General features: G+C 43.4%; 1 protein-coding gene across 1 annotated transcript in view; it reads right to left on the reverse strand.

Moving 5' to 3' along the window:
- The window catches only part of LOC146786019 (uncharacterized), a 329,367-nt gene that overhangs the window by 228,607 nt on the left and 75,466 nt on the right, over positions 1-25,294 (reverse strand). The window contains exons 3-5 of the transcript XR_014970838.1: positions 16,764-16,789; positions 16,611-16,640; positions 16,440-16,497 (exon numbers count right to left, since the gene is read on the reverse strand). The gene's annotated coding sequence lies outside the window, so the exon portion shown is untranslated. The remainder of the gene's footprint in view (positions 1-16,439; positions 16,498-16,610; positions 16,641-16,763; positions 16,790-25,294) is intronic.

Consider the following 25,294-nt stretch of genomic DNA (forward strand, 5'->3'; position numbering starts at 1 on the left):
TCTAAGCCCAGCTTAATAAATGTATTGAAGCAAAACAATTATATGGTATTGTATTAATTTATATATGTTGCCTTTGTGTTTGTTATAACTCAAGTTTATGTTGTGTATTGTATGTCTTACAGCTGTAAGCTAAAACATGAAATTGAACTAATCAATATACTCTGTGCTCTTTCCCTGTCTATTTATATACTCACACACACACATAACAATGCTCCCAGTCGTATGAATGCATAAAGAGCATAACTTTATTGATTGGTTTAAGAAAAAAACATTATAATTTAAAACACGACTAATTCGTACAATAAAAAAGAAAATGATGTGTATTAGAAACGGAGGTTATAAATTACAAAAAAATAGAGAGATCATTGTTAGCTAATAATGTTCAACTGAAAGGCCTTAAACTGGTTTTCTGATGTTATAGTTTTTAATTCGATTGTTGAGCCTTTTAACTCGGCCGCCATGCTAAAATGAGGAGGGGTTGGGTGCAGTTGTGGCTTCCAGTAGTTTTTACGCTTTGTAAACAAATTTCGTGAGCCCAATGTTCAGCTTGGTGTTGTCTGGATTTAGAGCAGCCATTATTGCCTGACGGCAAGATCGAACTCCCAACCTGATCCATTGTTCCCGCAATAATAACAGTCTGGCCATGAGCATTGCGGGGCATACACAGACGATGTGTTCCATTACTCCAGAGTGATAGCCACACAACCTGCATTCCATACTGCTACCTGGACGGCGCCATTCGGCAGTTGTTTAAAAAGGGCCAGTCACACATCCTCAGAGCTAAAAATGTTTGTTTCCAGTAAAGTGCAAATGTGCTTGATTAGTAGGGCAGCTGAACACCTAGTGTAAAGTTGGAGATTACAGCCCAAGCGTGTTTCCTTTTTGACAGTATTGCCCTGTCTGAGTGAAATGACCACAGTCTAACAGTCTTTTTAATGGCGACCATTAACACCGGGTAAGTGGGATTTGTTACCCAGAGATCTTTTACTCCTAATAACTGTAACCTGTGATGCAGGGGTTGCCGATACTTTTGGCTGGTCTGATTTTTCAGTATTTCTTGCCATAGTCAAGCCTCCAGGGAACCCTCCCGAGCACGGTGCAGTCTATAACAGTTTTATAAACGCTCCGGCCTCTACACCATGGTGATCTTGTAGGCCCAGTTCAAGTCTAACTTGGGCTGGCAAAGCAAATTTTAACAACCGGAATGCTCGTTTAAAGATTTTAATTGTTAGTTTGTTTATTAATGTGCTGTTTGTGCCGTTCGTAATCTCGTGCCCATACGTCAAAGAGTTAATTATCTTAGCCTTCATCTCAGTATGGAAGTTAGGCTGGTGCCAATTAGCTGTTTTGACAGTTTTGTAGCAGCAGCCTCTAACGACAGGGCTATGATTTGTAACGCTTCTTTATGCTTGGTGAATGTACATCCGGTGTCGAGAAAGATGCCCAAGTATTTATAACAGGAGGTTGGTTCTAGCTTTGTGTCGTTGAAATACCACCCTTCTGTTGACCTCTTTTGCTTCCCAAAGGATATTGTTTTGGTTTTTGACAAGTTCAGTTCTAAGCAATTTCTTTCAGTGAAGAGAAGCAGTTCGTCCATTAACCTCTGGAGACCCACTTTTCTATGACTTAACAACATCAAGTCATCGGCGTACATCAAGTTGCAGATGCAGGTTCCATCTAATTGAGTAGGATGGCAATTTACACTGTCCAGTACTGGAGCGGTACAAAAGGGGGTGGTGATGGACGGAGCATCAGAACCAATCAAACACTCACACCCAGTCAACAGATCTGGGTTTGATCCATCACCGTTCTTTAGCCCACTCTGCCACCACAGTTCAGACATGGCCATTTGCAAATCAGGCTGACCCTGTGCCTCATGGGAACAGTCCAGCCCGATCTGCCAAGCCATGCCTTCCCTGGACCGGAAACAAGCTTCCTAGGACCGGTTTCTGGCATTTCAGCTGTCTTCAGCCAGGCTTGCTTGAATCCAGTGGCAAAGTGAGCAAGGGACTCACGTCTGAGCATACCCTGCCAACTTATGGCGATAGGTCAGATATAAACAAATTGAAAAGAAGTGGGGCCAACACGCAGTCTTGTTTGACACCAGTTTCAGTTCGTATCTTACCGGAGACATGGGAGCCTTCACCCAGCTTGATTCTGATCCATGTTTCCGTGTGGAGTTGTACTATGGCGTGTAGAAGAGGCGGGGGTATGCCCCAGGATTTTAATTTCTGCCATAACAGACCCCCGGGCACACGGTCCAAGGCTGCTTTGAAGTCTACAAAGCAACAGTGCAGCTGGGTTTGTTGGACTGTCGCTTTCTCCATCAGGACTGTTAATGCTAACAAATTGGTTGTAGTACCAGAGTTAGCCACAAAGCCGGTCTGATTAAAAGGAAGGCGTGCTGTTATTTCGACCCAGGCCTGCAGCGCTTCCAATAAAATGCTTGCGTAATACTTAGACTCCACGTCGAGAAGTGCAATAATTTGATAATTTTTAGGTTCATTTCTCTTCCCACTTTTGTAGATTGGGTGAATGATTGCACCTCTCCAGGACTCTGGAACGGTGTTATTTAGTCTACAGTAGAGAAACAGGGGATTCGGGTAATCTGACCATAGGTTGACATGGGATTTAAATATGGCCTGGGGGAGACCATTTGAGCCTGGAGCTCCTTCAGCTCTGGCTTTCGTTATGAAGTGCGAGATCTTATTTTTTAAGTCATCTGGTGTCACCATGGTCTTTAACATTATGTCGTTCTTTTTCGCTGATTCCTTATGTGTTGGTTCTTCTGTCACTTTTTTTGCGGGGTGAGTAAAATCAGCTCGTCTCGAGCTCTCCTGTTCCGGAGGTGAGATCATAAAGTTAACTGAACTGAGGGGTTTAGTGTAAACATCTTTTATGTTGGGCTCCCCAAAGTGAAGTGATAAAAACTTACTCCATTCGGCTCCGCTGGTGTTTGCACTACCATAACAACTTCTGCTTTGTGGGCCCCTATTTACGAGGGAGCAGAATTGCTTTGAGTTAGGATTTTTGCTTTCATAAATGAGCTTCAGCTAGAATTGCTACGAGGCCACTTGTTTTTCCCTTCGTATTGAGATCCTAAAAGCTGCTTGGGCTTGCTTATAGTTGTTAAAGTTGTTTTTATTACTGGGGTTCTTCCTTGACAGTCGAAGTGCTCGGTTTCTGTGAGTTTTTAATTTCCTTGTGGCTTTTGAAATAAGAAATTGAAATATTTGTTTTCTCAGGCTCATCCTAAGTGGCATTTCTTTGAGTAGTTGATATATAAGGGAAGTCCAGCCACTGACAACAGGGGTATCTGACTCTAGGGATTGATGCAATAAGGCTCTACCTTTTTCCATCAAAAAAGGAGCCGCGGTGTCCAACCACTTTATCCGCTTTAGGTTCTCTGTATAGCTGCCTGAATGAGTGTGGGTGAGTTTCTGATAGCATGGGGAAGGGGTGAATAATGTTATTATTTGTGCCCGATGATCACTCTCACCTTGTGGTGCGAAGTGATAACTCTCGATCAGAGGCAATGTTTCTCTACTCCCTAAAGTAAAGTCAAAAACGAGTGGGTTTGACCATCTGACCGGGTCCAGGCAGGCGGAATACCAGTTGGGAAACGCCCATTCAGTACGGTAAATCCTATGCTGCTAAACTGCATTACCATGTATTCGCCTAATGTCGAAGGTTTATTTCCTGCAGGAGTCGACTGTGGAGCAAAATGTGAAGGAACATTTGGGGAATCGAGCCCTATGTCTTCAGCAAAATTACAGTAGAGATTGGTGTTAAAATCTCCTGAAATGATGCTGGGTGTGCTGCCGTACTCGCTAAGTAAGTTACAAATGATATTAATCAAACAGTCCGTTTTAGATTTTTTCTTGGTGGTGCAGGGAGAAATATAGACGTTGAGGAGGACTTCCCAGCATAATTCCAGAGAGCCAGTCCTCAAATTTAATCTGTTTGATGCATTGAGATCATTTTGTTGATGCATATATCGTAAGGCCGCCACTCGGTCTACCAAACTTGGACTGTCTTGTGGCAGGTGTCATAAACTCCAAGTAGCCTACTATAGGGATACTTTCTACTGCCCAAGTTTCCTGTAAAAGAAGGATGTCATAATCTTTTAAAAAGTCCAGAGTGGCGGCGGATTGTTTTTCCTGCCCAAATCCGTTAATATTCCAGGAGCATATGTTTAGACCGTAATTAACGGTGGTTGAACAGTTCGGTTTCTGGATATGGCCCCTGACAACCATAACCAATCTGCACCCTCGAAGATCGCTGATTAATTGTAGACTCTGGAGTTACTGTTGGTTAGCTGCTTTTCGTGGACCTCAGTATTGAAAAGGGGGCCACGGTTGTGCTAGAGATACGAGTCTGATTGTTTTCCAGTATTGAAGGGTAGCGAGGAGGGCTTGGCGTTGTGGCTGTTATACCCCACGATTTAAATTGATCTGTTTTTGTCAGAACCAGGTCCCGGGTTGCCGGGGATGCCAGTGTTACTTGCGCTGCTTCACCCGTTTTAGATCCTGTAGTTGGAATAAATTCAATAGCGATGATGTCTCTCGATTGAAGGTGACTTGGGTCTGGAAGTAATTTGAAGAGTCTTAGTATATTCCCTCGATTGAGGATGTCATGAGAGCCTCTGGAGGTGTATTCTGGAATAAGCAGCAGTTTGGTACTTTGGCTGTTACTTGAGTACTCGCAAACCTCATTAGTCGTTACCGGCTTTATTTGCTTTGGTTTTTCTTCAAAGGGCGGCTTCGATGTAAATGTGGCAAGCGATGGAATGGACGATTCGCTATGGTGGGTAATTAGGGGTTTTTTGCTTGTGGCCACCAACTGGTGACAACTTGATAAATTCATGGAGTTCTTACGACCAGACTATGTGACTATACACTGTATGCGCGAGTTGTTGTCCTCAGCAATGGGGAGGCAGGAGAAACTAGCTTCTAAAGCTGGCACCTGGGAAGTTACGGGTCCCTGTTGCCCTACTTCAAGTGCTGACCGCATTATTGGTGATTGGTTGAGTACGGATTTTGCTTGAACTTGTGGCTGCAGGGAGTGCCCCAGGTCTTGAGGTGGCCCTGCCGGTTGACTGGTCCGATGTAGAGATTCTGTCTGTGGGACCAGTTGATACGGTGTTAATTGCCGGCTCGACTGTTCTCCTTCCATCTGTAACGCCGAAGGTACTTTCCGTGGGAGCTCTGAGTTACTTGCTGGGGGGTTACTAACACTTGAGGTTTTAGTTTCAATTGTTTGCTTGTTCCGGCTTTTTCACTGTATTCTTTTTTCCGTTTCAACAGCCGTTGCGTGTTATAATTATTAGATGGCTCGATAGGGATTGATATGCCGTCTGCTGGCTCTGTGGAGTGCGGGGAAAGAGATCGGGTTTGGACTTCCGGGTGAGTTGAACCCTGTACCAGGCTTGGAGCCTGAGGTGGGGGTCTGATGACTCTGACACTGGGGGCTTCTTTATTTCCGTTAGAACTGCTGAGAGAAATTGAGGCAGGGATGATAAGGAGTCGATTATGGGGGAGCAGCAGCATACTGATTGGACCAGTTGGGTTTGGGATTGGGCTTTTGTGATGAGTGAATTAAACGCCTCCAGTTTTTGGTCGATCCCAGCGGTTTACACCGCAAGCGTGTTTAGTAGGTGTACCTGAAGGTCCATCTTGTCCGAGTGGTATGTTAGTGCTGCTGCCGTTGTTCGGAAGGGTTGCAGTAATTGACCATAGATCGTTAGGGTTAGTTGAAGGAGATCTTTCCTGTACTACAGGCTTGTTGGGTTCAGTGATAAAGAACAATAAATCTAAGGAGGTGTGGATTACGTTCTCGTTAGGCCCTTCTAGGTTAACCATTGGATCACCTTGCTCCCCTTGATCGACTTTTGCTAATTAGCTTTCCGACTCTGGCTGCTCTAGATTACTAAAGAGGGCTTGTGAGTAGGTCATGACCTGTGGTATTAAAACTTTGGGGCTCTTTATTTAATAGTCAGATTTAAATGTGGTTGAAGAATTTAATGCGGATGGAGAAAACGGACTTGAGTTTGAAGCTGGTTGAAAGGTTGACAGGTGAACATCTTTGGGAATGATTACATGGGGAGAGGCTTGCTCCGTTTGAACTGTATGCTGAACTGGCAGTTGGAAAAAAGCCTGGTGTGATTGGCTATCGTCTAAGGCTTCTAAGGCTTCTTTGCAAAGGGATTCTGTTATTACTGAAGAACTTGTTAATATCGAGTTGTCAGGCCCTCCAGCGGCCCCATGAATCAGGGGCTGAACCATAATTTGATGTGGCAATATCTCTGTGTCTGCAGGGGGGAGTACCTGCAGCTTGTCCAAAGGGCTGATTTCTTTCTTCCGTGCTATCGCCGGTACTGAAGTCCTGAAGTAGTCCCTTAATGAAGCCTTAATTGTTGTAGGTTTTGAGGGTTCTGGAGAGCCAGGTTTTATCTCTTCAGCGGTCAGATGGGCATGTACAAGCCCTGGGTTGGAAACGATTCTTGAATTTGCAAGTGATTGAAGCTGCGTAGGCACAATTGGGGATTTTACCGGATGTTCGCAGAGATCCTTCTTCTTTGCACCTTTTTTGATGGACCTTGTTGGGGCTTTCCTTACTTGCCCCAATCTCATCCTGGGGATTTTTTATTGGTAAGGGGCTTAGCGTCTTCCTGGTGGTTCCTGATAATTGGTTAAGCAATTGGTCAAGTTGGTTGGTTGATTGATTAATGAAAAATAATATTAATGAGGTTGATTAGTAGGTTAGATTGGTAGGAGCAATTAGTCTTAAGCTTTTGTTGTAGTTATTAGTTATTGGCTTGTTTTACGGATTTTCACCGATTGGTTATTGATTTGTTTTTTGGTTGTAAGCCTGCCGATGCCTGATGATACTTAAGTGGCTGAGTTGCTAGAACAGCTGAACTTCCTTAGAAGACAGCCTGGCGTATGTGACTCCTGCCGCGTCTGCCTTTTCCTTGTCCTTATCCTTTCTGTATATTTGTCGCAGTGCTAGTACTGATGGCCGTTGGCTGCAAACTGTGCAAACTGTGCAGTGGCAGGGTCAATTGGGGGTGTAATTTTTCCGTGTGATTTTTCCATGGCAGATTGGAAGACTCTGGGACCGACGTTGTGGCTTCGGGTTGATGCGTAAGTTATACGTGGATTTTTTAATTTATTTGCAGGTGGTCTTGCAGGTGATTGGTGAAGGTTGTGTGACCAATGGAGAGGGGCTGGGGTGAGCTGGGGTGGGCTTAAGGGGCAAGCGGGGCACTCAGGGCTGAATTGCAGGCTGCAACTGTACTAGACAGGCTGCCTGTGCAAGACACCAAGGGCACACACTCACTGCGGCCGCCTGCTAAAGGGCAGCCGCGCTTGCCACGGACCGTCAGCAGCTAGCTCGGTCCTCCCTGTCTCCCAGTCCCCTACTGTCTCCCTGCCTCCCTGTAGATGATCGTGTTTCTCCAACGGCGATTTTTTCCGGCAGGGAGACAACTGGAGTGAGTGATGAAGGAAGAACGGCGGTGGTTCTAGGTGGGTTGAGGTTTGAGATTAGAGTTTTTGGGGGTTTGAGGGTTTAAGAGTTTTTTGTTTTCTTGTGCACAGGCAAAATAAAGTGGGAGCTGAGGGCGGGGCGAAGGGGGGCACTGTAAGTTCAGCCCAGATTGCCCTCACCCAAACTCCCGGACTTGCTGGCTCCCACTCACTGCCTCACCGTTATCCCCTGGATGTCTCGGATCCGCCGCTTCTCTCAGGGCTGGACTGGCCGTAGCCGGCACCGGGCAATCCCCCGGTGCACCGCATGGGTGGCGGCCGGTTTTGGGCCCCTGGGGGCCGTTTTTGTTACAGGGCCGAATCGGTTATAATGTAACCCAGTGTTTCATTAAGAAACAGATTGCTTTTCTGTAGTGAAAACCGATGTATTTTACTGCCTTTAAATATACAAGCCCTACTTTTTGAATACTAGGCACCCTGCCCTATCGGAATTTAGAGCCTACCTTAGGGGTGACTCATAATTTTGAAAAGGGTGGATTAGGCCTGGCAAAGAGTTTATTTTGCCATGTCTAAATGGCAGTTTCCAACTGCCCACTCAGCCTGCAATGGCAGACCTAAAGATATGTTTTACAGTGCTACATTAGTGGGTGGCACAAGGAGGGCTGCAGTCCATTAGTAGCTTTTATTTACATGACCTGGGAACATATAATATCATATACAAGGGAGATCCAAATAAAGTTATAGCCATATTAATGACCCGGTTTGCATCGCTCTTGCGCAACGCAACGTGGTGCAAGAGGGACACAAACCTTAAGTCAGATTATTTATGCCATGCAAAGCAACTTTGCGCGGCTCTGAGTACCTCCAAAAATCTGAAGTAACCCAATGCAACGTAAATCTCTGTGTTGTGTTGCTCCACTCTAGGCAGACATGCCATGGGCATTGCGTGGGTGTTTCAACACACCTCCCATGGCTTTTCATGCATTCCCAGGTTTCCAAAACCTTGTGAAACTTAGAATGTGCAAAAAGATATGCCTCCCCAGGTGAGGTGTAATAAGGGTAAATGTCTTTATTCCTTCTTGTTACTTCCTCTTTCTATGTGTGCTGCAGAATGTGTAGGAAGGTGTAGGAAGGTGCCCCTGCTGGCTCAAAAACAATCCTGCCTACAACACAGGCACCCTTGCACTATGGTGCAAGGGTGCCTGCATTGGCGCCAGGCTGCCAAAATGGTACCATTGCAAGGAAAAAGGAGAGGAATGTGCAGTATTGGATAATTAAGCCACATTCTTGCCCTTTCCCTGTGATACAGGGCAGTGCATCAAGGTGACTTGATGCACTGCCCTGTGCCACATAATTCATAAATATGCCCCTAAGGGGTGCATTTATGAGAAGCTTGTTGTACCAGTGTTGTGCCACGTATTGTGACACAAAGCAAGCACGAGCCTTAAGTCAAATTTATAAAAACAACGGATGTCCAAAAATGTGTTGTTTTTTAAGAGTTGCATGGTGCAAAAGCTGCACTGAAAGCAGCTGCACCACGCACATTTTATTCTATGCAATGTAGGTGTTTCCATGTACATTCCGACGCTACTGTGACACAGTGGTATTTATGGATTTCCAAACATGTCACACATCTCTGGGAAGCGCGACACAGCCTGAAATGCACCACAGTTGCTGCACATTGGCAAACCAGGCATAGGAAATGACACACTGGCTGTGGTATAAAAACATACACATCACAAAACACGTTGGCCAGCTCAGCTACACCATGGAGGTTGTCATATTGCAACTCAGTGTAGCTTGGGGACCACCGCCACCACGAAGGCAGTGAAAACGGATGGTGCGTGTTTACCAGCAGCACATATCCCTCATTGACTTTAGGGATAAGGAACTCATAAAGTTCTACAGACTCAAAAGGGAGTCCATCATGGAATTGTTGGCTAAGATTTGGCCCACTAACATCTCACCACATGTCAAACTTTTGTCTTTGCTCCACATCATATTTGTTAAGCATTCTGCATTTATCATTCCAACATACAATAACCTATTTCGGCTCAATGAGCCAATTTGACAGGGAAAGACTGATAAGCAGACAGGTCTACGGATGGATAGGTAGGGGGATGAATAGGTGAATAAAGAAGAGGATGAATGTGGAGAACTGAAAAGAGAGACAACGAAAGAGAGGTAAAGAAAGACATATCCAGAAACAGCAAGACAGACATTGAGACACAAAAACAAAATGATGTTCAGGAAGTGGAATGCTGGGGATCTGATGGGAGATAAGAGAGAGAGAAAGAGTGAAAGGGAGGGAGCAAAACAAAGAGATAGAGAGCAAAATATATAGAGAGATCGGACACACATTGAGAACACAGATAAAGTGATTTGCAGGAAGTGAAAAGTTGGGAAGTGATGGATGATAGGAGTGTGAGAGAGAGAGAGAGAGGGAGAGAGAGAGAGAGGGAGAGAGCGAGAGAGAGAGAGAAGCCGATCTAGAGCCAGAGAGTGTTATTGGGGCAAAGAGATAGAGTGATTTCCAGAAAGTAGGAAGTTGGGAAAGTGATGGGATATAGGAGACAGAGATACAATCAAAGAACGAGCAAGTGAGATAGAGAGAGAAAGAAGGAAGGAAAGAGAGAGCGCAAAATAGAAATAGAACAGAGCCAGGGAGAAACACAGTATGAGAAAGAGGAGGAGATATGTGCAGGTGAGAGAAAAACAGGAAGAAAGAAACAGAGTAAGATAGAGAAATAGAACAGTACGCCTTAACATTCATAGTGTGTTTAATGGACTTCTTCATTGGATTGACACTTTCGCGGAGTATCTGAGAGCGTGTTGGGCAACATGTTTTCATTAAGGGGAATTGCACGTACAAATCTGTAAATGAGTCATTTTTTACCGCTACCCAAAACAAGGCTTCCTCCTTGGAGACATTGCGGCGGTAGCGTCGAGTCTGCTCTGAGTAAATAAAGCTTCTGAAATCCATGAGCCTGCTCTTTTCCTCTGCTCTTTGTGCCTAAGACAGTCTGAAACACATCAAGGCCTGCTTTGAGTACCTTAGCTCTGAACTGCTGCTACGCAGCCCCAATGACAAAGATGCAAGAAGAGCGTTGTTTGACTGAAGAACCTTGCTGAACTCGAGAGCGTCTGGAAATTTGGAAACTTGAGACGTGTTCTCATCCCAGAAACAAAAAATAAGCCTGGAATGTACTGGAAATAGAATACGAGTATTTACTTCAGACATAGCTGCCCAATTTATTAATGGCCTAAACGCGCTCTTCATCATAGTCACAATTTTTCATGAAACTGCTCAGAAAACCAGCTGATTTTGGGTAACAGATGCAACTACTGAGTATAATTATACTTTTGATGCAACTGGTGTCCATTTTTGACTAAGCGTGAATGTTAGAATCTGGGTTCTCTGGTTGGCACAGGTAGGTACTTGTGACAAGCAGGGAACCTTTCCTCTAATCAGGGTAAGGGGTTACACTACTAAAACAACCCCTGCTCACCCTCTAGGTAGCTTGGCGCGAGCAGACAAGGCTTATCTCAAAGCGTTATAGGTTAAGCATTTGTGAACACATACAGTAACCTAGTGACAACACTACAAATGGACACCACACAGGTATTTATATTAAAAATAAGGATTCTTTATATAGGATTATCACAAGACCATTAAACGATTAAAAATACACAATACGGGTGCTTAGTTGGTAGAAGATTGCTTAGTTTCTGTTAAGTTCTTAAATGCGACACTTTAAGTCAATGTACCTTAGATGCGACACGCAGGGCAACTAAAGTGTTGCAGCGATGCAGATGCGTTGAAGTTCTTGGTGCAAAAGAAATAAAGACGGGATCTTCCAGATGCGTTACGCTTCTCCAATGTTGCGAGAAGGCTCGACTCGATGCGTCAGCTACAGCGGCGTCACCTTTGGCGAGATGCGACGACAGCGGCCTTGGCAGTGGCACTCTTCTCCGACGTTGCGAGACGCTTCTGCTCGATGCGATGCTGCAGCGGCGACACCCCTTTCTGCGAGATGCGACGACAGCAGCTCCGACGGCGGCACCCTTCTCCATGGATGCGAGGCGCTTTTCTGGTTGCGGTGCAATGCGACAACTACGATGGCTGCAATGGCGACACGCTTCCTCCTCGATGCGAGACTCTTCTCTCGATGCGGTGCAATGCGACAGCTATGATGGCTGCGATGGCGACACGCTTCTTCGGCGTTGCGAGACACTTCCGGAATGATGCGAGACGCTGCCGCTCGATGCGATGCTGCAGCGGCGACACCCTTTGCGAGATGCGGCGACAGCGGCTCCGACGGCGGCACGCTTCTCTTCCTTGCGTCGCGCTTCCAGCTCCTTGTGACACGCAGTCCCTCAGAAGGCCCAACAACAGCAGCAGGCACTTCCAAAAGACTCTGGGGAGCTGGGGGTGAAGTCCACTGGTCCTGGGACTTCGTTCAGTGGGCAAGCTCAGTTCAAGCCCTTGGATATCTTTTTAAAGCACAAGTTGAAGCAAAGTCTTTAGTAGTCTTTCTCCTCTCCTTCAGCAGCAAGGCAACCACTGCAGGCCAATCCCCCAGGTCAGGGACAGTACTCCTCCTACAGCTTTCCCAGTTCCTTCTCCTCTGGCAGAGGTTCTTCTTGTTTCAGCAGGATCTAATTTCTTGGGAGCAGGGTCCCAATACTTATACCCCTAATTCCTTTGTTCCTCTGGGGTTGAGGGGCCTTTGCCCAGTCCAAACCAGTTCTTGAGCACTCTGTTGACATGACTCTGCCTTTCTATTCAGGGCGCAGGGCAGAGACATCAGCCGCTCCGCAGGAGGTGGAGCCAGCATTGTGGTAGCAGAGCACAACCCTATTCAGAGCCCAGGTGTACTCCTCCCACCCATCTGACTGCCAATCTTCCTATTCACCACCAGGCTACCTAGCCCGGCCCCTCTGGGTTTCCCAGCTCACACAACCATACAGGCAGATACACATCATAGCAGAGGCGGGCTGAAATGGTCAGGCAAGCAAATACCAACTTTCTAAAAGTGGTATTTGCAAACACAGAATATTAAAATAAACTTTACTAAAAGATGTATTTTATTATTCTGAGTTCAGGCATACTAAACTCGAATTTCTAACATGTTCCCTGGGTCTGTTAGGATCATAGGATGTAACAATTCTAACAGCCCATTCTGGCCTATGGGGAACAGGTAGCCTTACAATAGTGAAAAACGAAAATGGCTGTAATTCACTATTAGGACATGCCACACACATCAGGGCTTGTCCTACCTTATGCTTACAATGCACCCTGCCCTTGGGCCTACCATATGGGTGACTGATATGAAGTTAAGGGAAGGTTTAGGGACTGGCAAGTGTGTGCACTTACCCAGTCAGCATGACAGTACCAGACTGCACGCAGGTTCTCCAATGGCAGACCTTAGATACATTTTACCAGGACGCTTCTGTGGGTGGCACAACCAGTGATGCAAGCCCACCAGCAGCATTTGTGTTTACAAGCCCTGGGCACTCCTGGTGCACTTTACTGGGGTCTGACAGTAAACCAAATAAGCCAATCATGGAATCCAACCAACATATACATTTTTAAATAGGGAGCACTTGCACTGTGGCACTGGTTGGCAGTGGCACAGTGCTCTGAGCAGCTAACACCAGCAAAACACATGAGGCACAGCGACAAAAAGTGGAAGGGAGACTTACGCCAAGGTGCCAGGTCTAACAGTGAAGCATAGCATAGGATCAGAAAACAGTGCTCAATTCATGCAAATGGCGGGCACTGGTGATAATGGTGGGGACCATGATTTGTTTTTTAATCATCAAACTTTACCGAGAGAAAGGGAAAAAGAAGAGGAGAGAGAGGTTAGAAAACAGTGACAAAGAGAGAAAAAGAATGAAATAAAATGAGTAAGATGATGGAAGACAGTGTCATGAGGTAGAAAAAGAACTAAGGGGCATATTATCAAGGACGGCGTTAAAATTGTCGCCGCTTTACGTTAACACCAGAACATGGGCTGCTATTGGAATTCTCTGCGGCATATTATCAAGCCCATTATCGCTTCTTTTAGCGGAAGTTTCCTGCCGCTAAAGCGGACGGCGATAATTTTAACGCCGTCCTTGATAATATGCCCCTAAGTAGCTTTGAAACAGCATCCATGGCATTTGGTATCCACAGGATCCTGCAGCAAAAACTTTGATAATAATTTTCAGTAAAAAACAAACCTGATGGGTTGAATGCTTGAACTAATCTCAGCAACTCATAATTACTCTTGGCTGGATTGCATTCCAGAGCATGTTGCACTCCATGTCAACTCAGAAAAGAGCCAACCTTCGGGACGCGTGCGCAGCACCTTTTAAGATGGCCACCTGAGCCCGGGGCTCCGCGCGGAGACCGTCGGGGGTTTCCAGCGGTTCCAGTGCCGCTTTCTGTCTTTCAGACGGAGGCTCTTGCTGCAGAACATCCACTGATCATGTGGATGTCTTTTGGACCCGTCTACCTTCGGTTAGCCATATAAAAAGAACTGCAATACCCTCTCCTGCCTTCTGGCTGCCATTTTGTTTTTCACTCCTGACTAGATTTTCCTGTCAGCTATGCTTCAACTGTAAGGTACTGTGTTTGCGCATGGATTTATAGGTCCTATGTTTCCTAATTTTTGAAATCTTGCTCCAGCTTCTTTCAAAAGACTACTTTTTCACGCCACGGGTCATTTTATTCTTTCTTTTGTATTTTTCTTATCAAAAGGAGCATTTATTATAAATCTATCTCTTCAATGTTGCTTTTACTGTATTTCTGGATTTCATGGGCAGATCTAAACAGCTATTACATTTGAGCAAAAAGTCTAATACTGGTATGCCTGCGACGCACTCTGCTCTCTTGGCACCCTCTATGGGTGAGTTGCGTAATCCTCCTAATATGGCTCACTCTAATTCCTCTAGAACAGCTTCTTCATTCAATGTGCCTTCAAAACTGAATTCACCCACTTCTACTAACAAAAGACTTAAACAAGACCCTCCCTCTCCCCTGAAACCTACATCTCCTGTGTCGTTAGACACTGTTCTTGAGGAAATACGTGCTTTACGCCAATTTATAGAGGAAACCAATTCACATCTCCAGGTTTTGGACACTAAATGGTCTACGTTGGATTCCAGGCTTTCCACGGTTGAACAGCACGTGAGTGATCTTCAAGATACTTCTACAAAAATGTCTTCTTAGGAAAAGGAGGTGGTTCGCTTGAGGAAATCTGCTGAAGACCTTGAAAACAGACATAGGCGCAGTAACCTATGCCTGTATGGTCTTCCTGAGGGTAATGAGGGTCACCTCCTTTCTTCCGAAGCTTCTGGACCTCCTTGCTTCTTCCTCTCTAAATATCCAGCATGCTAATAGGTTGGGCCATCGCCTTTCTTCCACTTCTGCTCCTTCAAGACCTTGTGGCATGAGCCTTCTCTTTTTGCAATTCACGGACCTTTCACTTGTTCTAAATGCGGACAAACTTAAGAAGCAATTAATATGGCCTGGAGCAAAGGTGTTCGTATCCCAAGATGTCTCAATAGTAACAGCTAAACGACGGAAGGAATTTCTAGACCTTAGACCAGCTTTACGTTCCATTGGAGCTCGATATGGTTTGCTCCATCCATGCTTATTCAAAGCAACTTTTCAAAATAACACTTCCACTTTTGAAGACCCTGCAGACCTCCGGAAATTTCTTCATTCACATTCCTCGACTACCATGGATACAGCTGGTCCTTCCTCCATAACGTGACTTTTATTTGGAAATGCCACTGATTTTATATGATGCAGTACAACTTGTTTTAACCCTCATTAATTACTTCTTTTGCAGGTTATGATTTTTGTGGATTATATCTGTTATAATTGTTCATGTTCTGTCTTTAATTCTCATTCTTATCACAGATCATTTGGACCCTCTTCATAACCAATCATTTAACCTCGCCTTCCTTTTTGATATCCCGGCGTGGTTCGTCTCCCCTTGTTTAGGTACGCCGTCTTTGTGGTTGTCCCCAGTCCGAGTCAGTCTTTGTTTCCCTTTAGGTATGTTTTTCAGTCATCATTTTTTGTATGACATGTACTGTCTTCCCTTTCTATCTCACTTATTGCTTCCCCTTCTTTTCTTCCCTTTTCTCCTTTCTTTCTTTTTGAAACCGTATTTGATATGTTACTCTATAATTCTCTTTTTTCACATCTCCTCTTTTTTGATGTTGATTGTATATTTCTTGTATTTAACTTGTTTTCTTCCATTCAAGGTTATTTCATGGAATGTTAAATGTTTTGTTGATCCTATAAAGAGGCAGAGAATATTATCTCATCTAGCCTCATATAATCCGAACATAGTTATACTGCAAGAGACTAATTTATCAAAGACAGAGGCTTTGAAGCTTAAAAGGCAGTGGGTAGGTTTAGTCTTGGTGTCTCCTACGACCACTAAGAAGAAGGGGCAACTATTCTGATTCATACACGTTTGAATTCTTCTGTTATTTCTAAAGAAATTGTTTTAGATGGTAGATGGATATTACTTAAGCTGCTCATTAACAATATTTCTCTTACAGTGTCAGGATCCCTAATGCGAGTTTCAAAGCGATGCGCAAGGGGTTAAACTCAAGTGGTGCTACAGGGTTGAACAGGCATCAATGGTCGAGTTGATGGCATGTCCGCAATTCCAAGATGGCCACTAAGGCGCTGGGGTCTGCGGTCTAGTTGTTTGCAAATCCGGAGAGGCTGATGTGACGCGCGCACGCCTGAAGTATTGCGCACTTCACTAAAGACTTTTCCTCAGAGAAGACTGTTTTGCGAGTGTTCCCAGTTTGAAGTGTATTACCCTTGAGTACGAAGTTTTCAGAGAGCCACCCCTTCGTGACCTGTCTCTTAGTCATAGAACCGATACTTACTTGAAGAAAAAAGAAGACGCTTGGAGTTCGCAGTGAAAGACTTACCGGAGTAGAGATAGGAGTTGGCTCGTCTCTTCAGTTTCGATTGAAGATTCAGCTACACCTGACAGAGAACAAGTAGAAAGCTAAGTGAATTACAGGAAAGGTTTTCAGGCATATAAATAATGTCAAGTAATGCCAAAAGACGCAATATCGCTGAAAGTAATTAAAACTTACCGTTGACTGCATTTATAAGTATACTGGGTCCTGTAAAAGAAAAAAGAGAACATTAACGATTTTTTTGTGAAGAGAGTTAGAGTGGTGCAGAATCACAGACAATTAAAAAACTGTAAACTAGGAGGGGAAAGAGATGTGAAGAGAAAGACTTACCAGAGTTATTCCAGCACAGAATAATCCTGAGGAGAGAAAGAGAACAGAGAAAAAAGGGTTAAAAACTCAGGAAGAAATAATCTAGAAGACAAGAGTTATAGAATTTAAAGAACAGAAAAAGAAAAGACGACGTGATAAAAGAGAAAGCCCCCAGTAAACCAACTGCTGGTAGGTTATATATATAAAAAAGGTTATTAGATAAACGCTCAAGGAATAAATAGGTTATAATCAAAAAGTAACTGTTTTACAGATAATTAAAAGACATCCATAACAAGGAAAGAAGAAAACAGAGTTGGTCAGGAAGAGAGGCACGGAGTTCAGGATTTTGGGTAGGTAGCATATCTCAAGGGAAATATAGAAAAGAGATAGGATAGTGTAGAGGAAGGGAAAAAATAAAATTGTTGTGTGTTTAGTTTTCCTTAGGAGTCTTCGGTAGGCAGTGCGAAAGCTGAAGAAGATATCCAGATAGAAAACCAGAAGGTCCAGAACCAGTCTCTTCTTAAAGTTTATTATTTTATCCACTTTCACCCTTCCCCCTCACTAATCAGTTAGCGCCAAAGTATTACTTGGGGCTGAGTGGTTGGAAGTGGGAGTTGGGAAGCTAGCGACTTCTGTTCCTGTGCAAGACAACAGAAACCAGCAAGAAGCTGAAGGTGAGCCCTGACATACAGTTATCAATATCTATGGTCCAACTCAACCGGATTACTCTTTTTGGCCTACTATCACTAAAAAATGCATTCAACATAAAGATTAATTTTTTATTTTAGGAGGTGACTGCAACCAAGTGATTGACCCTTTCACTGATCCACAAACCCAGGTCCGTTTCATCCCCATAAATATCACAAACAGTTTCAAAGTACAATTTCTCAGACAAACCTTGTGGATGCTTGGAGGTTCTGCAATCATGCTAACACAGAGTTTACTTTTTTCTCCCCTCTGCATGGCACTCTATCCCGATTAGATGACATCTTTCTTTCTCCTGCTTAAACACAAAACCTTATTTCCTCCTCTATAGAACCCATTGTCATCTCTGACCATGTCCCAATTGTTGCTGATTTTGATTTGCTCCACTCACAACCTAGGTCTTCCAGATGGCGATTCAAAAACTCTCTTTCGCAAGATCCATTTCTTTCCTCTTCCTTTATCTCTTTTACGGAGGAATTCTTTGCTTTAAATACGTCTCCTAATACCTCTCCTTCGCTACTCAGGGACTCTTTTAAAGCTACAGCACGGGGTTATATTATAGACTTTCTCTCCAGGAAAAAGAAACAATTTCTTCACAAGCAGAAAGTTTTGATAGCTAATATCAAACGTTTAGAGCATCAATTTTATAAATCCTCATCGGAATTGGCTTTGCAGGAACTTGTCCGAGCCAAACTTGACTTTAATAAAATATCAACTGATAATGCTTCGTCCTTTCTTCTCCGTACGAGAGCTCGATATTATGGCGGGCAGAAGAAGGCTGGCAAGCTCCTAGCCAACTATCTTAAATCTCGGAAAGAACGCTTTTTGATAGATTCTATTCAGTCATCAGATGGGAAACTCCTCCTTCAATACCATGAGATCTTAAATGAATTTATGGAATTCTATAAAAATCTATATACCCCAGAGACCTCTTCTCTTCCCTCTTCTATCAATACATATTTTAACCATGTTCCACCTCCATCTCACGTAAACATGGACTTTGCTCCTTTAGAATCTGATCTATCTATCATGGAAATTTCTCACTCCTTGAGTCTTCTTAAGAAAAATAAAACTCTAGGCCCAGATGGTTTACTGCAGAATTTTATTTACATTTTTCAAATCTTCTTTTTCCAAAACTCTTACAGCTATTTCAATACTTTCACACCTCCGGTAAGGCAAAGGGTACTTTTTGAGAAGCCTCAATCTGCTTAATCCATAAAGATGGTCGAGACTCCAAACAGTGTAAAAACTATCGTCCTATTTCCTTAGTTAATGGGACTACAACATTTTTGCCAAGTTTTATGTGCTCCGCCTCGAACCTCTTCTACCGAAACTAATTGGCTTAGAGCAGTGTGGTTTTGTTAAAGGCAGGTTAACATCAGACAACTCTTGTTTATTATTTAATGTTTTGAACAAGGCCTCATCTCTTCCATATCATCTAGCTGCAGTTTCCATCGATACAGAGAATGCTTTTGATAGAGTGAACTGGACCTTTTCATTTAAAGCTCTTCAATGGCATGGTTTCGGTCCTAACTTCATATGTCTGGTTTCTCTATTATACTCAGCTCCTAAAGCTTCTGTTGTAGTTAATGGTCTTGTCTCTCAATTCCTTAATTTACAGCGTGGTGTTCGTCAAAGCTGCCCTCTCTCACCCCTTCTTTTTATTTTAACTCTTGAACCATTTCTGTCTCGTATCCGTCAGAATACTTCCATCTCTGGTTTTGTTTATGGTGATCAACAGTTGAAATCATCAGTTTATGCAGATGACATCTTACTCTTTATTTCCCATCCCAAAACTTCTATCCCTCCTCTTATGCAAGAAATTTCAGACTTCTGCCTTGTTTCGAGATATAAAATAAACTCTGACAAAAACAGAAATCCTCCCATTACCAAATTCTGTTTTAAATACATTTTGATGCTACTGGGTTCTGTTGGAACAGCTCTAAAATGAAATACTTAGGCATTCGGTTCAAAAACTCTATATTGGATTCTGTTAAAATCAATATGAAGGAAGTGTTTGATCGTATCTCTAAACATATCTCCTCTTGGAATCCTTTTTTTCTTTCTTGGTAGGGGAGTCTTGATTCCATCAAAAGGATGATTTCTCCTATTTTACTATGTATTCTCTCTATGATTCCCATTCACATCCCAAACATTTACTTTAGTTAAAAAACTTGATTCCCTTCTTTCAAAATGTTTCTGTCTCACAACTTCGTAAACCTAAATCTGTGGGAGGAGTGAATTTTCCCGACTTTCAATTGTACCAAAAGGCCTTTTGTCTTCGGCTAGCTTCTAAATGGCTCCCTACTGAGGTCTCCCCTTTTACTCCTCTGTGGGTATCAATTGAACATTTCTTACTTGCACCTTTTTCTGTTAAAGAAGTTCTCGCCTTCACAACAATGGTCAATACCACATCTCTTCCGCTGCTTAAACATACTTGTTCTTTGTTAAAACCTCATTGTCAATTGGAAATTTCTTCTAGGGAAGCTTTTCTTCAGTCCCCCCTCTGGTACAATCGTGTTATTACTATTAATAAAATACCTCTTTTTGGGAAATTCTGGAGACTTAAAGGTGGCCTCTTAGGGATATGTTTAATGTTTTGTCCCCATGTTCTTTTCCACAATTTCAGAACACCTTTAACTGCCCACACTTGTTCTTGCACACATTTTCATCTCTTATGGAAATCATCCTTGATGTGTTTTGCTCTCTTCCCTCTATTGAATCTACTCCCACAGTAGATCCACTTCTCAGAGACTAAACTGTGATTCCTAAGGCCTCCTTGATTTATAAACATCTTCTTACTCCTGACGTTACACAAGCTAAATCTAAGATAGAGATTGCATGGGAGGCGGATCTGGAGTGTGACTGGAGCATAGATTTTTTAAACAAACTATGGGCTAGGTCTCTAAAGATCTCTAGATCTGCTTCCACTAATCAATCCCTTTTCTTCCTCTAGCATAGATTATTCTATACATCCTCATCTATAGCTAAGTTTACACATACCAGCGATAAGGATTGTTGGTCCTGTCTCTCCGTTATGGCTGATTTGATGCACCTACTATTTTCTTGTCCTTCTGTCTCTTCCTTTTGGAAAAAAGTTTGGAAACACATCTCAGCTATTTATAACCTACATATTCCTTTATCAAACATTATTCTTTTTACAGGTAGTTTATCGGAATCTTTGGGGTTGTTTTTACATGAAAAGGGTTCATTTGACTTGATGTTGGCTTTAGCTTTCCAGCAAATCACACTTAATTGGAAATGTTCATCTAATCTTTCAGTGAAGTCCTGGTGGAATAATGTTTGTCATTATCATAGATTAGATACTGCATTTGCTTCCTCTGTTAAACCGTATATAAATAAAGATGTATTCTGCTCTTCATTAACCAATTATTTAAATAATATTTCAATGCCTAAAGTACATATTCGTTCTGAGAATTTTCAACCTCCATAAATTATATTTGTCTTTGCCTTCTCCTATATACCATTTTTCCTTGTTATCTTTCACTTTTGTTTTGCATCTTTCATATTTTATTTAACATTTTTGCTTCTTCTGTAATTAATCTACAATCTGCTTTTCTCACTCTTCAATTATAGAGATGTACTATTCTTCCCCTTTTTTCTATCTCTTTCTTCCTCCCCTCCCCATTTTCTTCTCCCTGTGTTATTGATAAAATGAAAACAGCTTTTTACTTTGTTTACTGCCTATTTCTCTACTTCAATTATATTACAGCTATATTGTTTTTCATGGTCTATCTTTTTTTTTGTAACAGTTGTCATAATAAAGCTTTTTAAACACAAAAAAAGAAAAGAGCCAACCATATGAAAATCTATTTTTGTCCTGCTCTAGCCCGTCCTGCCATGCCACGTTCCCTCTAAACAGGAAAACAAACAATGGCAGACCAGTTTCAGCCTTTTTGTGCCTCATCAATAAGAGGCAGCTTGGGTCCTGTGGTACAGTGAGCACAGGACCCGTATCTGAACATGCTCGTAGCACTAAGGGCATTGTAATGAGAAAAAAAATGATATGTTGATTGCTTGAGTCAGTGTAAGCAATTTTTATTTACTCTAGGCCACATTGTAGTCCATCATTCTTTGCCCATCATGCCATCTCAGGCAGTAACCAACTATATGCAAATCACACTATATCCTGCTCCAATAGGAACAGTCCAATTAGACTTGGTCCCTGTGTTCTGTAAACAAATTAAAAAAAATATGCAAGGGGGCTGAGCGAACACACCCAGCCCTAAAAGGGCATGTGGCGGGGTCATAGGCAATACACAACATGGACCACATGCAGAGGCAGCTGTTACAGTAGCTTTTTAATACATATGTCACCTTGTGGTAGGCCCTAAACAGTCCACAGGCCAGGGTGCATTGTACTTATAAAGTAAGACATGTATTTATTAAGGTTTATATGTCCTGGTATTGAAAAATGATTGTTTCAGTACTGTGAGGCCTATGTCTCCCCGAAGTTAACATTGGGTTAGCTAATTACCTTTAATAAGCGCTAACTTTTGATTGGAAACCAGTAGAAATTTCATGTTTGGTCTCTAAAGAATTATGATTTTAAATCGTCTTTATTGATAAAGCCAGAGTTTAAGTTACAATTCTGACAATGCCACTTTTAGAAAGTTCACATTTAGTTTCTTGTCCTAACCATTTGGTGTCTGCAGCCTGGATCCTGGGTCAAATAACTGGGTGCAGGTGGCCGTTGACCTTTGTGTATTTCTCCCAGACATTGAGACAAAGGGGGACTAGGTGTTGGCAGGAGGGGCTATTCTGCGAGGATGGAAGGGGCAGAACTGTTCCCTGCCCCACTTACATTTCAAGGAAGCTCCCTCCAGCCCATTCGCAAAGAACTTGACACCAGATTTTCATCCCCCTGGAACTCTTTGAGCCTGGGCAGGGCGAAACTTTCCAGATTCCGATGTAGAAAAACCTAGAAGTTTCGCCCACTTCAAGGGCTGACACCAGGTATAAAAATGGGACCCTCAGACCAACTATTCAGTACAATCCTGGATCGGTGGCCATGTTTTTCAGATGACTGCCCTGCTGCTCGAGGCCATTCTTGTTTCTCAGAGGACATCCCTTGCTGCTTGAGGCCTGCCTTGTTCCCCAAAGGATTGTCCTACTGTTTGAGGGCTACCTTGTTCTTCAGATGACTGCCTTGCTGCTTGAGGCTTGCCCTGCTCCCTGAAGAGCAATACGGGACCAGCGCCCTTCATCCCAGTCTAATCTGAGTGACTCAAAGGGTCATAGCTGACCTCCTTTTCTGAGCTACAGGAACACAAAAAAACTCAAGAGGTTTGCCCAGCCTACCTGCTACAACTAGTCCTGCCTGGACCTGTAACTGGACCTGCCTGAGCTCTGCTGGCCTCCGTTGGAGTGAGGTCCTGGCCCCAAGTGGTGCCTTCCCACGTCCTGGACCACTGGCTGGCATCAGTTGAGCTCCTCCCATGAAATTCTGTAGTTTTGAACTTTGTGCGCCAACCTTTGAGATGGTAACTTTTTCAGTGGGACTAACCTGAACCATGTAGAAGGCCCACACTCTATCATTGTCGTCCTGAACTTGTGACTTTGTCCCATGCAAGAGCGACCAGATACCCACTGTTATCACTTTCTACTTCTTAGCTCTAATTTTACCTAAACCTTTAAATCTGCATATCTCTGGGTCTCCTAATTGGATTTTTGTCATTGTGTCTCACTTTATTTAATAAATAGTATTTTATTTTTCTAATGGGTGTGGGACATCGCTTGTGTTGTGTTTTCACTTCATTACTGTTTGTATGCTCTTTAAATAATTAACACAGTGCCTCTAAGTCAAGCCTGACTGCTTTTGTGCTAATCTACTAAAGGGCTGAGCACAGGTTAATTTAGTGACTTTTGTGGTTCACCGTTGTGGATGTTACTTGAGTAGGGTTTCTCTCTCTCAACCAATAACCAGATTTCATACTCTGAAGGAGTACAGAATCAATCAATCAGGGAGTTTAAGCATGCAACTCACCCGTGAGGGTCTCAAGGCACTGGAGGGTAGGGGGATGGTAGCAGCTCCGGTCAGTGAAAGAGACAGGTCTTGAGGGTATTCCTGAAGATGTGCAGGGTGGGGGCGCATCTGATGTCGATCAGGAGCTCGTTCCTGGTCTTAGCAGCTATGTAGGAGAAGGTTCTTCCACCCGTTCTTGCTCTGCAGATGCGTTGGAGTTCGACGAGGGTGAGGTCTGCAGATCGGTGGTTCCTCTTGGGCACGTGGAAGGAGATTCAATCATTGAGATATTGGGGTCCGGTGCTATGGAGGCATTTGTAGGCGTGGGTGAGTATCTTGAAGGTTACTCTCTTCTCAATGGGGAGCCAGTGGAGGTTATGCAGGTGTTGGGAGATGTGTTCTTGTCGAGGGATGCCAAGGACGAGTCTGGCTGCAGTGTTCTGTATGGTCTGGAGAGAAAGGAGTACCGAGTACCGAGCGGAAAAAACAACAAGGAAGCATTCTAATTGACTGGTCCCACACAATCGGGACCAGTCCAAGGAGACTGTGATTGGCCGGCTGCAACATAGAAAAAAAATGGTGCGCCCACCATTTTACAACTCAGGGACTCGGTCTATGTGTCCTGAAATTAGACTAAAACAACATATATGGGGACTTTCTAGTCCATGTGGGAGTGTCCTGTTTGGACCCTCTGGGGTCAATGTGTAAAAAAAATGTGTTTATTTGCATCACCATGATCTCATGGTACTTTTGTTGTACTCAGTATGACCCCCCCAAAAATTCGCAGGATTACCACATAATTACCCCAAAATGACCATGGGACAAAAAAAAGTTGTGTGGCTGTCAGTTGGTATTTTGCAATCGTGGGAGGTTGACCAGCGATGGGGGGTTTGCCGCCAATGGAAGATTGGGCTCAGGGAGTCATCACAGACCAGGGTCTGTGCCCCACCACATGACACACACGTCTGAAGACTATGTATGAGAGGGTTGTTCAGTCATGGAGGGTTGGGCATCCAACTCCACGTCGTGCACGTGCAAAGGCAGAAGACTGTGCACAACAGTGGGGGACAGGGATTGATGTCCACGAGGGATTGGGTGCAGTGTCTTGCCACATTGGGATAAGTAGGTATGATTATAAAATCTTACTTCACATTAAAATATAACCCCAGCAATTTGCTGTAAAAAACAAAGGTTAAAGTGGAACTATACATAGGCATGGTAATACCCTACTTTACTTAAAAGAAAACCTTAGAAAGTCACTGAAAAAAGCACAAACTTGTAAGTGCCATTGTAGTTAGAAGAAAATGTCAGTTAACAAATACCATTTTATACATTTTATACTACAAACACTAAAATTACCTAGTTAGAATTATATTATTACCTGAAGTTACTGAAGTTCTTGTGTTCACTTTAACCTTTGCTTTTTTAGGTGTGAATATATTATATATATACATATACATATATGTTACGGATTTCCTATGGAAAATAGGTCCTAACTATAACTACCCACTGGCAACTGCCTGTAGGTAGTATATATATATATATATATACATATGTATATGAAATGCGGCCCACCCAGGTCACGGAGAGCCCTCTCGCGGAAGAGCGGGTCCATTGGAGTCATTTGTACTTCAGTTTATGGAACGATGTGTGTTCAGCTGGGAAATTCCTGTTCTGCGGCACTCCTGAGAGTCACACAGCCCCACTGTGGTGATTACAAATTATTTTGGACTAAGGCAGACGCACTCACCTGTGATTAGTATTGATATGGACTCCAATCACCAGCATGCACTGAGCCGACACGCCCACTGGGTGGAACTTCATAAGCTGGTGCTAACGAGCGGCGGTATCCTGCCTACAT

This window comes from Triturus cristatus, chromosome 11 (assembly GCF_964204655.1).
Source record: "Triturus cristatus chromosome 11, aTriCri1.1, whole genome shotgun sequence".
Taxonomy (NCBI): Eukaryota; Metazoa; Chordata; class Amphibia; order Caudata; family Salamandridae; genus Triturus; species Triturus cristatus.